We start from the raw sequence: 17,624 nt of genomic DNA, 5'->3' as shown, positions 1-17,624 counted from the left end.
CTGAGATTTAAATACAGAATTACTAGGTGATCAAGAAGAGCCTAGGAAGGATTTATAAAGGTCGAGTATGTTTGAACCGAGTAGTCATTTCTTGGAATGGAAAAAGTCGGTGGAGACTAAGTGATGTTGGGAACATCGTATATGTTGGAGTAGTATAGTAATACTATGTGGTAAGGAAATAAAATATTTTGGATATTTTCATCATGGACGATGAAATGATAGTTAGTCGACGAGTGACTTAAGGTAATATTTTGGATAAAAGTACCTCGACGGAAAAGTGACATTGGAAATGTCGTGTTAAGTGAAATTCCTGGCACACAGTGGACAGGTGTTGCTCAAGGTGTAGCAACACTTGTCTGTTGTAGACAGATGTTGTTACCGGTGCACCAACACTTGTCTATAAACAGAGCAAATAACATAAAACAATACAAACAGTAAAGTAAATAACACACGAGAGTTGTTAACCCAGTTCAGCCTAAAGCCTACTCTGGGGGATACCAATCCAGGAATGAAGTCCACTATCAGCAGTATTACTTCGAAGCTAAACTCACCCGTTTACAACTTCTCACTTAATCACTACCCAATGACCCTTCTACCTAGGAACTCCTAGATATGAGACCTCGTCCCAATTCCCACCTTAGCAACACAGACAGCGCTGCTATTCAATTCCACAATTACAACAGGTGGAGACACACTCCTAAGAAACTAGGATTCACTCTTGCTTAAAAGCTTGCGAGTAAACCACACAACACAATAGAACAATCTCCGTACTTCAAAGCTTAGGAGAAGTTCACACTTACAACACAATAACACTCAGGTCCTAAGCTTGCATCAATGAGATACAAGATAGGCTCACAATTAACACTCTAAAATCCCTAAAACACACGCTTTGTAAGAACACGATTTTAGATGATTGAAACCATATGCTTGCCTTCATATTTATAGTAGTAGAACGACTTGGGCTTCAAGACAAAATTAGGGCTTCTAGAATTGCGGCAGCAGAGATATATTTCTGAAAATAATAGTTATATTTTTGTGATGACAAATCGTCACACTCTCTAATCCATGCCTATTTTAGCAACATTAGATACATTTTAGTAGGTTTTTAGCAATAAATATAAGAGAAATCTAACCATTAGCTTGATTACTTGTTTTGCAAGAAAACAGGAAAAAACTGCAGGATTTGAATGATTTTCACTACGCTGGGGGCGTAGCCCATCACGCGCCGCGTGATGGAGCTCACAGAGAGCCAAGATTGTGACTCTGATCACGCGCCGCGTGATGCCTTACCACGCGCGGCGTGAAGCCTTGATGAAGATGAAGATTGCTCTCTGACTTGATCACGCGCCGCGTGATTCTGTTACTACGCGCGGCGTAGTTGATGGATTTGCAACCACGCGCGGCGTGGTAGATCTGGCGCGCGGCGTGGTTGCCTTCTGTATATATATTTTCTGCATAATTCTGTTTTCGGGTTGGAAAATTCTGCAAAATTGATCTACATTCTGGTTTTGGAACTTGAAGATCGTGATTCAACACTCCAGCGGAGAGCTCCAAGCACATCGAGAGCATGGATCCACAAGCCATGGCGATGAGGCGAGGAAGCGTACGAAGAACGATGAGGAGCTAAACTCCTTGGAGGTAGGATCTAGGATAGTTTAGGATGTAGTTCATCTGAATGTAACCTGCAATTGTGTAAGATCATACTCTCTTTATAGTGTTCATTCAATTCAAGTCTGTTTCTAATGCTTTACAATCCTTCATTAGTGTTGTAATGATTTTGAGTTAAGTCACGTGCGAGAGTATTGATTTAATGTCTGAACTGAATTGTATTGAGCGCTTGAGTGTCTCCGGTCGAGAGATTGAGGCATAGAGTGTAGCGAACGATTGACGCGCGTTAATATCATTCGTTGTAGGTAGCTTCCGCCCGAGAGATCGGGGGAGTATCAACAACGAATAAAGTGGATTTTGACAAGAGATTGCGATTCACTAATTTGTCGATCTAGTTGTGAACACTTGAGTAGTTCTTCTACATTGTAGGTTGCATGCGGTTAGCTATAGACTAGATGATTCCGATGATTCTACCTCGCTTTTCCATATTATCAAAGCACATTTTCTAGCAACTCATTACTCAACATACCCCCAATTTATGTGTATTTTCTGTATAATGTCTATGAACACGATTCGACTAGTTTGATCACACAATCCCTGTGGATCGATATTTTATTACTACGTGATTTTCGTGCACTTGCGAAATTTATCACCAAGTTTTTGGCGCCGTTGCCGGGGATTGTGATTGATTCAACTAGGCAATAGTGTTCATATTTTCTGTGTTTTCTTTATTATTTTCAGTTTTATATTTTTCTCCCGGAGCGTTCTACTTGTGTGTTTCATTGTGCATGCGGAGAACAGGTCCTCAAGAGCTGCAATTTGATCCAGAGATTGAAAAGACAGCTCGCGCAATTCGAAAGGCAACAAGGGAAGCCCAAGCTTCAAGGGGAACAGCTTTGCTAAGGGATACACCGGACTGTCAAGAAAGGACTGCAGCAACAATGGAGGAAGAACAGGTTCCACCGGTTCCTCAACCGCCAAGGCGTACCCTTGGTGATTATGGGAGGAGAGACAATGACGCGTTGGCAAATCAAGGCTTTCAGCCGGCGAATCCTGTCTCATTCGACATCAAGAACACGGTCCTTTCCGCCTTAAAAGAGAATCCGTATTCAGGTTCGGAAGCTCAATGCCCGAATTTACACTTGTCTCACTTCTATGAAGCATGCGACTATACAGATCCACCGGGGGTGAGCGAATCGGACAAAAGACTTAGGTTATTCAAGCATTCTCTCACCGGCCGTGCTAAAGATTGGTTGGACACGATACCCGCCGAAACTATTGAGACTTGGAGACAGCTGGAGCGGAAGTTCTTAGATCGTTACTTTCCTATTCATAAGTTCCTAGAAAGAAGGGCTGAAATTAGCAACTTCGAACAAGCGGATGGTGAAACGTTGTATGATGCTTGGGAGAGGTTCAAGGTTTGTCTTAAAAGGTGTCCGAATCACGGTTTCGATGGCCACAATCAGATGCAAATGTTTACCCAAGGTTTGAGGGCTCAAACGCGAATGATACTTGATGCATCAGCCGGTGGTTCGTTGAAGAACCGTGATGAAACTGAAGCAAGAGAATTGGTGGAAAGCATGGCTCAAAACGAGTATAGAGCTACTAATGATAGGGGAGCCAAAAAGAAAGGCGGAGTGTTGGAATTGGATACTCAAACAGCACTATTGGCACAGCAAAAGCTCATGACTAGCCAAATGGAAGCAATGATGAAGTTGCTATCCAATCCGCAAGTCCAAACTTCTCCAATAGGTAAAATTGACAATGTGCGCTGTGATTTTTGTTTGCAGGACCACCCTAATGGCGGATGTTTCCCGGAGGGTTCAGAGGAGGCTCGCTACTTAGCCAATTTTCGGAAGCCGTACAACAACAATAACAACGGGTCCGGATGGGGGAACGGTATGCAAAGTCAAGGTGCACCGCAACAGCAGCAAAGGCCTCCATCAAGGATGGAAGAGACTCGAAATCAATTCATGCTCATGACCCAAAGCAACTTTGAAGCGATGAAATCAAGTCAAGCAACCTCTAACAAGAATCATGAAGCTTCTATCAAGAATCTTGAGGTGCAAATGGGTCAGCTGTCAAGACAGTTTTCTATGTTGCAAAACCAAGGAGGTTTCGGTGGAAACACTCATGATAATCCTAAAAATGAAACTTGCAATGGAATCACTTTGAGGAGTAGAGAGATACCGGAAAGGCCAGCTGTAGAGAAGCCCTTGAAAAAGAAGGTCAATGAGGGAGAAGTTGAAAATAAGCAAGAAGTTGAAGTTGAAAATGAGAGACGTGAGGGAGAAGTAGAAAATGAAAATCTGTCTAAGGAAGTGGAGATTAGTGAGGATGAGAAAGAAGAAGTTGAAAAACAGAGGGAGATAAAAGAAAAAGAGAGTAAGAAGGTTGAGAAAGGTAAAGGAGTTGACGAATCGCCATATGCTAGGATGCCTTTTCCTAGGAGAAAGAAAGTTAAGAATCTTGAGCGGGAGAAGGAGTTCAAGAAGTTCATGAAGGTGTTGAACAAGCTTGAGATGGCCATACCATTGGTTGAGGCTTTGGAGCAAATGCCGAGTTATGCAAAGTTTTTGAAGGAGCTGCTCACAAAGAAAAGAAAACCATTAGATGATGAAATGGTAAGTATGACGGAAGAGTGCAGCGCTCTCATTCAAAGGAAGCTACCTCAGAAAAAGAAAGATCCGGGGAGTTTTACAATTCCTTGTTCTATTGGAAATCTCACTATTGAAAAAGCTTTGTGTGATTTGGGTGCTAGCATTAATCTGATGCCGTTATCAATGATGAAGAAGATACCGGGAGCGGTAGCAAAGCCGACAAAGATGAGTCTCTCTTTGGCGGATAGATCGATTGTGCATCCGGAAGGTATTCTCCATGATGTGTTGGTGAAGGTTGCGGGGTTTGTGTTTCCCGCAGATTTTGTGGTCTTAGACATAGAAGAGACTAGGGAGTGGGAACCTTTGCTACTTGGTAGACCCTTCCTAGCAACTAGCCGTGCCCTAATCGATGTGGAGATGGGGGAACTCATGCTAAGGACCGATGATCAGCAGGTCACATTCAATGTCTTTGATAAGATGGAGTGTGATGATGGAGACCCACAATGTTTTAAAATCCAGGTTTATGATCATATTGTTAAACATGCTCTTAAGTTACCTTGGAATGCACACTACTTGCCACATGGTGGCACTTCTTTTCCTTAACCCCTAGGGGTAAGGAACGTCAAGCATCGGGACGTTAAACAAGCGCTGGTTGGGAGGCAACCCAACGGTTTCTAATGTTTTAGTTGCTTTGTTTTTGAAGTATGCAGGTAGGTGTGCAGCAGAAGCAAGGACGGAAGCGAAACAGGGCAGAACAGAGGTCTACTACGCCGGGGGCGTAGTACAATCACGCGCGGCGTGATCCTTCAACACAGAGGAAGGAGTTTTTCAGAATCTATCACGCGCGGCGTGGTGATGCATCACGCGCTGCGTGAATACTGGAGAAATATGGAGTCTCTGACTAGTGATTACGCGCCGCGTGATGGTTATTACGCGCGGCGTGGCCTTGAGGAAATAAGTTCTTGACCGTTACAATTGGTACTACGCGCGGCGTAGCAGGGGTCACGCGCGGCGTGGCTACACAGGAAAGCGTGTCAAATTTGAATTTCTTCATCTTTTCAACTACTCCATCCGTCCCATCATCAATTCACACGGCCTCCCACACGAAAAACTCCATTGTTAACCCACTTTCACCCTTCAAACTTCTCCAATTTCACTTCTAATCACCTTCAATCACCCATTTCCTTCACATTCACATAAAACCCATATCACCCACTCCTAATTTCACTCCAAATCCCTCATTTCATCACATTTCACCACTTTCTCAAGATTAACCCATTTCAAATCTATCTTCTATCACCATGTTGACACGGCTAACCGGAAAGGGAAAGAAGAAGGGTGATGCTAACCCAACACAAGAGCCACCCAAGAAACCAAGAACGAAGATGAGTGCAAGCAAGGGCCAATCTTCTCGGTCCGCTCAAGCATCTCCTCCTCGCCGGAGCAATGTCACTAGGCCACAGGTTCATCCCCACTTCATCAGTGAAATTCATGAAAAAAGGTACTCCCAAATTCGAACCTTTACTATTAATCAAGAGAAGGGTTTTGGTGAGGATTTGCTTAATGGTGTAGCTGAGTTAGGGAATGAGATAAAGTCTAGGGGATGGGAGAAATTTAATAAATTGATGATTAAAGATGAAGTGAATCCTGGAAATCAGATGTGGGCTAGGGAGTTCTTTGCAAATGCTTATTTACCGGATCAACCTATGTTTCCAGAATATGTTTCTGTGGTTAGGGGTGTTAAGGTGAGCTATTCTTTTGAAACTATAAACAATCTGCTTGGTTGTGCTGCTGGAGGCGTGTGTGAACTCTTGCGTGATAGGGAAAGAATCGACAAGAGTGGTATTGAAGTTAGGGAGGAACTAAAGAGGATAGTATGTCGTCCGGGAGCAATGTGGCTAGCCCACTCAGCAATGTGAGGGTTGTTGGCAACAATTCCGAGATTCAGCTGGATAATGCTCACGCGGTCCGGTTGTTGGTTGAAGGGAAGTATATTAATCTGGGATATTGGTTACAAAAAGATCTTCATGAGATAGCCAATCATCCGAATCCGACTTTTACTTTGGGACATTGCAATCTCATCGCTGCTTTGTGTAGGGCGAATAATGTTCCCATGAATGTGCAAGAAGGTGATCTTCATCCCGTCCGTCCATTGTCTTTATCATACTTCATCAAAAAGTTTGAGAGAGGACCTATTGTGCCCCGAGGTGAGGGGAATGCTGCGAGGGAGGAGGCTTTGAGAGAGGAAGAAGAGATTAATCGGTTTGAAGAGGGTAACCATCCGGATCAACAGGGGGATCCGGCGTATGAGTCTCACGATATACCAGCTCAAGACCCTCCTCGTTACTCTCATGATATGAATCAGCTTGCGTCGATGTTGCATCAAATGGAAATTTCTCAATATTCCGGATTGCCGAATCTCTACTTTGATACCGCCTCTTCCATGTACACCGAGGCGATGACTTATCGGTCTACTTTCCCTCCTCCTACTTTTGGGACTTTGTATCCCGTTGATACTGATTGGGAGGCGCATCAGGCGAGGGAGCTGAACTCATTTCAAGCCAGACAAGCATACAATTCTGGTTTGAGAGCTTCTGAGTTGGCGGAGATCGAAAGGCGACGCCGGGTTGAGCAGGATGAAGCTGCTGCGATGGAGAGGGAAATGCTGGATGTGGATGGGCTAAATTTGAATTTGAATAGCCCGTTCACAAACTACTTCACTGGCCAGCCGGATGACGCGGTTTGACATTGTTGGTGATGCTGTTCTTCTGCTGCTGCTGCTGCCGCTACTATTCTATTACTCTATCTCTATCTTTACTTTTTGTCTTTTATTTGCTTGGTTTGTAATAATATTCTGATGTTGCTTGGATATTGGCTGGATATTTTAATGGTGTACTCTGAAATTGAATCTTCTTTTGTTTAATTGTGGAATGGTTTTTACCTTTAGAGTTTGTTTCAATATTTTGGCATGTTCCTTCTAGTTACTTGAGTATCAATTACTTGATTTTCTCCGTGTGTGATTTGTGAAACTTGCAGTGCAATAGCTTGTTGCACTCATGTGATCAAGAGGCAAAGGAAGGGAACGCACACTTTTTGACCGGTTCTTTGATTCGACCCAACCGTGAGGTATTGAGCCAAACACTTTCATTCTTTCTATGTGTGATATCCGCTCATGTATTGTCTCTCGATTTTGCTTGTCGTCTTTTTATTTGATTGGTACTTTTGTAGCACACACGAGGCATGTTCCTTGGTACCTTTGAGCCTTTCTATCCACCCTTACTTATAATTATCCTTTGCTTAACCAATTTGAGCTGAAAGAAAATGTTATTTTTTGCAAAACCTTAAGAAATTTTTGATGAAAAAAAAGGAATGACTTTCTTGGAGGTTAGGCACCTAATTAGTGGTTGATGCGCATTGCTCACTACTAAGTTTTGGGTTGCTCTTTGGAATTAGCAACAAATAAAGTTTGGGGTGAGGGTACTAGAGAACTTACAAAAAGTTTTGATTTGAAAAATTGAGAAAAATTTCAAATTTTGCAAGGCAAAGAAAAAAACAAAAGTGAAAAAAGAGATGAATGAACGTGAAAAATAAAAAAATTGAGAAAAGAAGTGATAGCCTTGAGTTCTAAGAATTGCAAAACTTTGTTTGATGTTTTGAAAAAGTTCTCTAGTCCATTATAGTTCAAAGGAAAAAGGTGGTTTATGAAATTTTTGACCATAGGGGGATCTAACTCCAAGTTTTTCTACTACTTATCCCAAAATGTCACCATCCACCCTAGCCAAGCCACGTTATAACCCTAAAAGACCTCTAATGTGTGTGCACAAAGTGAACCGAATGAATTCTTAGACTACTTGCAAAATTATTGTTGACTTGCATTGATGTGTTGATTTGAGTGAATTACCCAAACTGAAGAGTGCATGTGAGTAGTGTGATGAAATCATAGAGCTTTGGTCGAAAAGTGTGAACTACTTGAAAATGTCTTGCGGTAACGGTTGTGCAATTGAGCATTGTTTGCAGGTGGATCATTGATCATCAGGTGAGTCTCACGTATGTATGATTCGAGTGATTTTAAGGAAAATGCCAAGGTCTTGACATGAAAGCTTGAGGTAAAAGTTGTTTCCTTGAGGACAAGGAAAGGTTTAAGTTTGGGGTTGTGATGACAAATCGTCACACTCTCTAATCCATGCCTATTTTAGCAACATTAGATACATTTTAGTAGGTTTTTAGCAATAAATATAAGAGAAATCTAACCATTAGCTTGATTACTTGTTTTGCAAGAAAACAGGAAAAAACTGCAGGATTTGAATGATTTTCACTACGCTGGGGGCGTAGCCCATCACGCGCCGCGTGATGGAGCTCACAGAGAGCCAAGATTGTGACTCTGATCACGCGCCGCGTGATGCCTTACCACGCGCGGCGTGAAGCCTTGATGAAGATGAAGATTGCTCTCTGACTTGATCACGCGCCGCGTGATTCTGTTACTACGCGCGGCGTAGTTGATGGATTTGCAACCACGCGCGGCGTGGTAGATCTGGCGCGCGGCGTGGTTGCCTTCTGTATATATATTTTCTGCATAATTCTGTTTTCGGGTTGGAAAATTCTGCAAAATTGATCTACATTCTGGTTTTGGAACTTGAAGATCGTGATTCAACACTCCAGCGGAGAGCTCCAAGCACATCGAGAGCATGGATCCACAAGCCATGGCGATGAGGCGAGGAAGCGTACGAAGAACGATGAGGAGCTAAACTCCTTGGAGGTAGGATCTAGGATAGTTTAGGATGTAGTTCATCTGAATGTAACCTGCAATTGTGTAAGATCATACTCTCTTTATAGTGTTCATTCAATTCAAGTCTGTTTCTAATGCTTTACAATCCTTCATTAGTGTTGTAATGATTTTGAGTTAAGTCACGTGCGAGAGTATTGATTTAATGTCTGAACTGAATTGTATTGAGCGCTTGAGTGTCTCCGGTCGAGAGATTGAGGCATAGAGTGTAGCGAACGATTGACGCGCGTTAATATCATTCGTTGTAGGTAGCTTCCGCCCGAGAGATCGGGGGAGTATCAACAACGAATAGAGTGGATTTTGACAAGAGATTGCGATTCACTAATTTGTCGATCTAGTTGTGAACACTTGAGTAGTTCTTCTACATTGTAGGTTGCATGCGGTTAGCTATAGACTAGATGATTCCGATGATTCTACCTCGCTTTTCCATATTATCAAAGCACATTTTCTAGCAACTCATTACTCAACATACCCCCAATTTATGTGTATTTTCTGTATAATGTCTATGAACACGATTCGACTAGTTTGATCACACAATCCCTGTGGATCGATATTTTATTACTACGTGATTTTCGTGCACTTGCGAAATTTATCACCAAAAACCGCAAAAATATATTTTCCAAAAATATAATTCCTTTGGAAAATAAAACTAGGTTTTAGCTGCCTCATAAAACACATTAAACACGTGCGCCTTCCTCTGTAAGAAACCTTGACATAATTCTTCAAACAGATCTTCAAAAGATTGAGTAGAAAATAAAAACATCCAGCTGGCGCGCGCAGAACAGAGTCAGGTGTTGTTCCAAAGTGTAACAACATTTGTCACAACACTTGGGGTCAGCACACTTGTCTCAACACTTGGCTAAAATATGTTTTTGCAAAATGTAGCCAATCATATAAAAACCCAACAATCTCCCCCTTTGGCAAATTTTGGCTAAAACAATATTTAGACCAGTATATAGAGAGATACAGTATTACCTTTCCTTTGATTCAACATGATCACACAACTAGGAAAATAAGTAACACATAGTAAAAACTACTTCCAGAAGAGTTAAGTAGTATCAGAAGCAATGCAACAGCGGAATAAAACATCTAGCCTCATGGAACAACACAAGAGAGAAATAAATTCCCATAAGCATCTGAGAAAAATAAATTCTCAGTCATAGTAGATAGTGGACTCAATAGTCAGGTGCCATAACACTTGGCACAACATTTGTCATCAAATACATTCAGGCGATCAAGAGATAATATCACTCACACTCCCCCTGAATTCATGCATACACACACCAGATATAGAAAGAATATTCACTACTCCCCCTTAGTACATGCATATTACTCACACTCCCCCTCATTACGAGCATACGATCAAATCATGCAAAAACAGTCAACAGTCACCAGATGTGAGAACATCTGACCACACACTTGTCACACACACACACTACTCCCCCTTTTTAGCCACAATTTAGACAAACATCATGAATAGGAGATCATAGTGTACCAGAGCATAGAGAATATCAGTGTGCAGTTATTACAGACCATAGAGCACACACAAGTGCTAGAAATGCAGGGCCTAGCCCATAAAGGAACAACAAAAGAAACACCAAAAGTACATCAGAAACAAATATAAGGAAACATCAGAAATCAGATTGAAGAACTTTCATCAGAGTCCTCCATCACATCCTCAGAACCATCCTCAGACTCACTAGCCTCTTTTCCTTCTTGTCCATCTGGCTCACCCTCAGCCATTTCAGCAGCTTCCTCAGCCTTCAGTGCCTCAATCACACGATCAATTTTCAATTTTCTAGCCTCAAGGGCTCTGCTAGTCTCAGTCAGATCAGCAATCATCTGCTTCCTTGAAAGAACACCAGCCTGGACAGATGTGCCAACACCTGCGGCAGCATTTGTCCCATCCAGCAGCCTCTGCTCAATCACCAACACCCCTTTCCTTTTGCAAGGAACATCAGAACTTCTTAGTATATCTGGGTGTTGTTCAAGTATAATATTGCATAGCAGAGTGGGAAAAGCAACTGGTTTCTCAACAGCATATGTTAAAGCATGGCTCAAAGTTTCTTGAAAGAAATAAGCTCCATAGTCAAAATTGACCTTGGTACCCACAGCATAAATGAACTTACCCAATCCTCTTGCAATATCTCCTGAGTGAGTGGTTGGTACCCAATTATGGGCAGCAATCCTATTTAAAACAGCATAGAATGGTGAGAGGGAAGTTGCAGACAACTTTGCCTTGCTTGGCCACACTTTAATTTTTCCACCAGTGAGGACCTTGCAGATTTCATTATCTGTGGCTTTCAGAGGAGCCACTTCATCAGAACTTCTTTGGAGATATTGGTTTATCACAATAGGGGAGAATTGAACACACTTTCCACGAACAAACACTTGCCTGTACTCAGGACTTGCAGGATCATTACAGTCTGCAGCCACATTAATCAAAAATTCCTTGACAAGCCTGTCATAGCACTTGTCCAAACCAACCACTGTTTTCATCAAACCTGCATACTCAAGAGCTTCAACAACACTTGGACATTCAAGAATATCATTCTTCAAATTCCTTTCCAGAGCCAGCCTCCTGTGATACACAAATTTCCATCTTGCAGATCCATTCTCCAGATGGAATGAGACATTATCTAAGGGAGCATAGGGAACCGTTTGAGGAACCTTCTTCCTTCCTATACTCTTCCTAGATGTGCTGCCAGATGCAGCAACATCTGTCTCAGGTTCAAAATCAGAAGCACTTGTTGTTGGAGCTTTCCTTTTCCTAGTCTCAGTTCTAGGAACCACCTTACTTACAGGTTTTGGAGGTCCATATAGGGACTTTTTACCAGTAACTTTTTCAGCCCTAGATGGTTTGGGTGTTTGGACAGGTGTGTTAGTAGCCTCTACAGTTTTTCCAGCCTTACTTCTAGTCCTCCTAGCCACACTAGCTTCAGAATGTGCAGGGATAGCCTTATCACTAACAGTAGTTTCATTTTCATTTACAATTATTACCTCAGGAGTTTCATTCACAACTTTATCAGGAACAGCTTCTTTATCAGTAGCCTTAGGTGGGGGACTCTCATCAGACTCAGAATAGTCCACCAGATTTTCTTGTGCCAAAGATGTGGGAACATCTGGCACCACATTTGGCGCAGCGCCATGTGTTGCAACATTCGGCGCAACATGAGTCTCAGGAGCAGTTTCTTTGAGAGACTCATCAGCAACAGCCTCATTGGTCTCAGTGGAAGCACCAATATTAGCATCAACAACAGTAGGGGGGTTAGGAACAGTTTTCCCCAATTTATCAGACATAGCAGGGTCCTTTAAACCTAGGGTTTCAGCAGAATTTGGAACATCAGAGTTTTGATTGAGTGAATTCTTACCAGATGTGTCAACATCGTCCTCTGTAGCATCAACGACAGGAGTAGCAACACCACTCGATGGAAGTGGATCAACATGCAGTTCAGACATTGTAAAACTTCTTCTTGATTCAGACTTCGATTTCTTGCTCTTACGCTTTGAAACTTTAATCGAAGCGGAGGGAGATGAAGGATTTTTACTTGTTCGAGATGATTTATCCTTCTTTGCAACAGATTTTCTCCTTATCGTTGGACTTGTGGCAGGTATGGTGTTGAGAGGAATAGCATTTATCGCCACTTGTGGTGACGGAACATCTTCATTCTTCGTTGGTGAGGATTTTCCAGAATCAGACATGATTATTGAGTAAGATTTTCTGAGAAATGTAAAGATTAGAGAAATGTTGATGAGGAAGATAGAGAGTTTTTGAGCGTGAGAGAGAGAATAGAAGAAAAGTAATGATTGTGGTTGATAGAGGTTTTGGGAAGTTGAATGAAAACTCCCTTGATTAGCGTGTAACTTTAAGTGAAGGGAGGTAGTTACACGCATTACATGCTGTAACTGCTATTTGTCTTCAAAAAGGCAAATTCCAAGTTTGCCTCTCAAATTTTCAAATTGATTCGCATCTAAGGCCTTTGTAAAAATGTCTGCTAATTGTTCTTCAGATGCAATGTGCTCAAGTGTAACAATTTTTTCTTCCACAAGCTCTCTTATAAAATGATGACGTATATCAATGTGCTTAGTCCTACTATGCTGTATAGGATTCTTAGAGATATTGATAGCACTCAGATTGTCACAGTAAAGTGTCATGACATTTTGCTCAACACTATACTCCTTCAACATTTGTCTCATCCATAACAATTGAGAGCAACTACTCCCAGCTGCTATATATTCTGCCTCAGCTGTTGATAGAGACACACTATTTTGCTTCTTACTAAACCAAGATACTAGATTGCTTCCCAAGAAGAAACATGTACCAGAGGTGCTTTTCCTATCATCAGCACTTCCGGCCCAATCTGCATCACAGTATCCTATTAAGGTAGAATCATTACCATGAGAGTATAAAATTCCATATCCACACGTTGCATTGACATATTTGAAGATTCTCTTTACTTGAGTCAGATGACTCATCTTGGGTTCAGATTGATATCTAGCACAAACACCAACTGCAAACATGATATCAGGCCTGCTAGCAGTGAGATATAGCAAGCTCCCAATCATACTTCTATAGAGACTTCGATCCACATCAACCCCTTTTGCATCCTTGGTAAGCTTTAAGTGTGTAGGTGCAGGTGTCCTTTTGTGACTACCACCTTCCATTCCAAATTTCTTCAAAATGTTTCTTGCATATTTTTCTTGAGAGATAAATATGGTGTCTTCCATTTGTTTGACCTGAAGACCTAAAAAATAAGTTAGCTCACCTACAAGACTCATTTCAAATTCAGATTGCATTTGTTGCACAAAATGTTCCACCATTTGTCGCGACATTCCACCAAATACAATATCATCCACATATATCTGAGCTATCATTAGCTTTCCTTTCTCTTCTCTTACAAACAGGGTTTTATCATTACCACCCTTCTTGTATCCATGGCTAACAAGGAATTCAGTCAATCTTTCATACCATGCTCTAGGGGCTTGTTTCAATCCATAGAGTGCTTTCTTTAGTTTGTAAACATGGTTAGGAAAGCTTGGATCTACAAACCCTTTTGGTTGCTCAACATATACCTCTTCATTTAGATAGCCATTTAGGAATGCACTTTTTACATCCATTTGATATAGCTTGAATTTCAAAATGCATGCCACAGCCAAGAGTAATCTTATGGACTCCAAGCGAGCAACTGGAGCAAAAGTCTCATCAAAATCTACTCCTTCTATCTGGGTGTATCCTTGTGCTACAAGTCTGGCTTTATTTCTAGTAATATCACCATTTTCATCAGTTTTGTTCTTGTACACCCACTTTGTACCAATAACATTTATACCATCTGGTCTAGGTACTAGATCCCATACCTCACTTCTTTTGAACTGAGTTAGTTCCTCCTGCATAGCATTGATCCAGTATTCATCAGTCAAAGCTTCTTTAACATTCTTTGGTTCAATCTTTGATATGAAACATGAATTGGAGATTGCTTCTTTTGATCTTCTTGTTGCAATTCCTTGATTTGGATTTCCAATGACAAGTTCCAGAGGATGATTCTTCTGTGTTCTAGTAGATGGTCCCTTGTTTGGTCTAGGATCCTCTGTAGTAGACTCAGAATGTTGATCAGGTTCAGGTTCAGTTTGATCATCATCAGGTGTTGGGACAGGTGTTATGACATCTGTCTCTTCAGCTGGATCTGCACTTGTTGTATCACTGTCATCAACAACAACATTAATTGATTCCATCATAGTTCTTGTTCTGGAGTTAAAAACCCTGTACGCTCTGCTGTTGGTTGAGTAACCTAAAAATATCCCCTCATCACTTTTGGGATCCAATTTTCTCCTAGGTTCTCTATCTGCCAAAATATAACATTTTGACCCAAACACATGGAAGTACTTCACAGTAGGCTTCTTATTTTTCCATAGTTCATACAATGTTGTAGCAGTACCTTTCCTTAATGTTACTCTATTGTGAATGTAACATGCTGTATTCATGGCTTCAGCCCAGAACTTGTAAGGAACATTTTTGGCATGCAACATTACTCTAGCAGATTCTTGTAAGGTTCTATTCTTTCTTTCAACCACACCATTTTGTTGAGGTGTAATTGGTGAAGAGAATTCATGAATTATTCCTTCAGCAGCACAAAAATCAGCAAATTTAGAGTTTTCAAATTCCTTACCATGGTCACTTCTGATTCTTACAATACCACAGTCTTTCTCTTTTTGAAGTTGTACACAAAGATTTTTGAATTCTTCAAAAGTCTCAGATTTTTCCCTAATGAAATTCACCCAAGTATATCTAGAGAAGTCATCAACAACAACAAGAACATATTTCTTACCTCCAAGACTCTCAACTTGTATGGGCCCCATCAGATCCATATGTAGTAACTCAAGAACTCTAGAGGTGGACAAGTGTTGCAACTTTTGGTGCGACACTTTGGTTTGCTTCCCAATCTGACATTCACCACAGATATTGCCTTCCTGTATCTGTAAGATTGGTAGTCCTCTGACAGCTTCTTCTGATATGACTCTCTTCATGCTCTTCAGGTTAAGGTGTCCTAATTTTTGATGCCACAGCTTAACTTCTTCATTTTTAGTTAAGAGACATGTAGATACATTACCTTCTTCAAAAGGGATCCACAAGTAGCAGTTGTCTTTTGATCTAACACCCCTCATAAGGATGTCTCCTTCATTATTGCTGACCAGACATTCATTTTTTGTAAAGTTTACTTTCATGCCTTGATCACATAGTTGGCTTATACTGATTAGATTGGCAGTTAGTCCTTTTACAAGGAGAACATTTTCAAGTTTTGGTAGACCATGGTCAACAAGTCTTCCAATACCTTTGATTTCCCCCTTTGCTCCATCTCCAAATGTCACAAAACTTGTGGCATAAGATTTTACTTCCTTTAAATATTTTTCAACACCAGTCATGTGTCTGGAACAGCCACTATCAAAGTACCAATCTTCTTTTGATGATGCTCTGAGAGATGTATGGGCAATCATACTTTTCCCACTGCTTTCAGCTGTATACTCCTTGGTATTGGTTGCATCATCTTTTTGCTTCCATTCCATCTTTGTTTTAGTGATGGATTGATCAGATTCTTGTGGAGTTTCACTTGGATAACCATACAGTTTGTAGCAATAAGGCCTTATGTGCCCCTTTCTTCCACAGTGATGACATCTCCATGAATGGTACCTGCTTCTTGGTCTAGGTATAAACCTAGGTCTCTGCTATCTTTGCTGATGTGGTGCCACATGTGGCAACACTTGTTTCTGCTGTCTATGAGACAGGTGTGGCGACATCCTGTCATGCATGTTTGGAGACGGTTGTTTACTTATCTCAGGCATAAATTTCCCTTCTTTGTTGTAATCCATAATCCTATTAACATTTTTGTATTCATACCCAATGCCTGTTTTGGATCTACTAGGGGCAGGCAAAGTTTCCAGGATTTCATCTAGATCACTTCCTTTAAATAGCCTAAGAACATGCTTCTTTAAATTCTCAAGATGAGAGTTTAATTCAGTTACCTCTTCATTCAGATGGGCTATCTCAGTCAGTTGTTTGATCTTGTCAGCTTCTAAGTTGATGATAGTTGCCTTTTGTTGCTCAATGATCTTTAAACTATCTTCCCAATTAGTACCAAATTCAGAGATTCTTGACAAATTAGCAGCTTTCTCAGTTTGCAACTTAGTGATTGTCTCTTTTTGTTCTTCAGAGACTCTGCAGACTTCTGCACTCTTCAGACACAGCTTTTTATAAGATTCAGCAAGCTCATCAAAGGTTAGTTCTTCTTCACATGATTCAGTGTCAGATGTGCAAACACTTGTCAATACATGTATAGCTTTTGCAGTATCGGCTTCTCCTTCAGAATCTTCATCTGACCAAGTTACAGTTAACCCCTTCTTTTGTTTCTTCAGAAAGGTTCCACATTCACTTCTGATGTGACCAAACCCCTCACATTCATGGCATTGAACACCTTTATTTGGAGCTGATTTCTCATCTGTTACAGGTTTTCTGAAATTCCTGTAAGTGTTGCGACCAATGTCAGCTGCACCTGTCTTAGAGCGTTTGTCCATTCTCTTTAGCACCTTATTAAATTGTTTTCCCAAAAGAACCATGGCATCAGAGATGCTTTGTTCAGATTCTGTGTCACTCAGTTGATCTTCTTCCTCAGCATTTGAAACAAAAGCAATACTTTTGTTTTTCTTATCCATCTTTTCATTTGTGGCTACCTCATAGGTTTGTAGTGAACCAACCAGTTCATCTAACTTCATATCTGTGATATCCTTTGCTTCTTCTATAGCTGTGACTTTCATGTCAAACTTCTTAGGTAGAGACCTGAGCATTTTTCTTACCAGCTTTTCTTCAGGTATCTTTTCACCCAAGGCATCAAATTGGTTGTCAAAATCAAGTATGGTCATGTGAAAATCCTGAATGGTTTCATCATCATTCATTCTTAGATTCTCAAACTTAGTTGTTAGGAGTTGTAGCTTAGACATCTTCACTTTAGAGGTACCTTCATGAACAGTCTCAAGAATTGTCCAAGCTTCCTTAGCACAAACACACTTTTTGATGAGTCTGAATATGTGTTTGTCAACACCATTATATAGCGCATATAATGCTTTTGAGTTTGCAAGAGCAAGCT

The 17,624-nt window shown here is 41.0% G+C and overlaps 1 non-coding gene across 1 annotated transcript; it reads right to left on the bottom strand.

Moving 5' to 3' along the window:
* Positions 1 to 2,952: 2,952 nt before the first annotated feature.
* On the bottom strand, positions 2,953 to 3,058 carry LOC123887807. Its single transcript, XR_006801801.1, has one exon. It is a non-coding gene; the product is annotated as a small nucleolar RNA R71 (small nucleolar RNA).
* Positions 3,059 to 17,624: the final 14,566 nt, after the last annotated feature.

This window comes from Trifolium pratense, linkage group LG5, assembly GCF_020283565.1.
Source record: "Trifolium pratense cultivar HEN17-A07 linkage group LG5, ARS_RC_1.1, whole genome shotgun sequence".
In the NCBI taxonomy this organism is placed as follows: Eukaryota; Viridiplantae; Streptophyta; class Magnoliopsida; order Fabales; family Fabaceae; genus Trifolium; species Trifolium pratense.
Note: the sequence above shows the minus strand (reverse complement) of the source record. Positions and strands in the feature narration are given on the sequence as shown.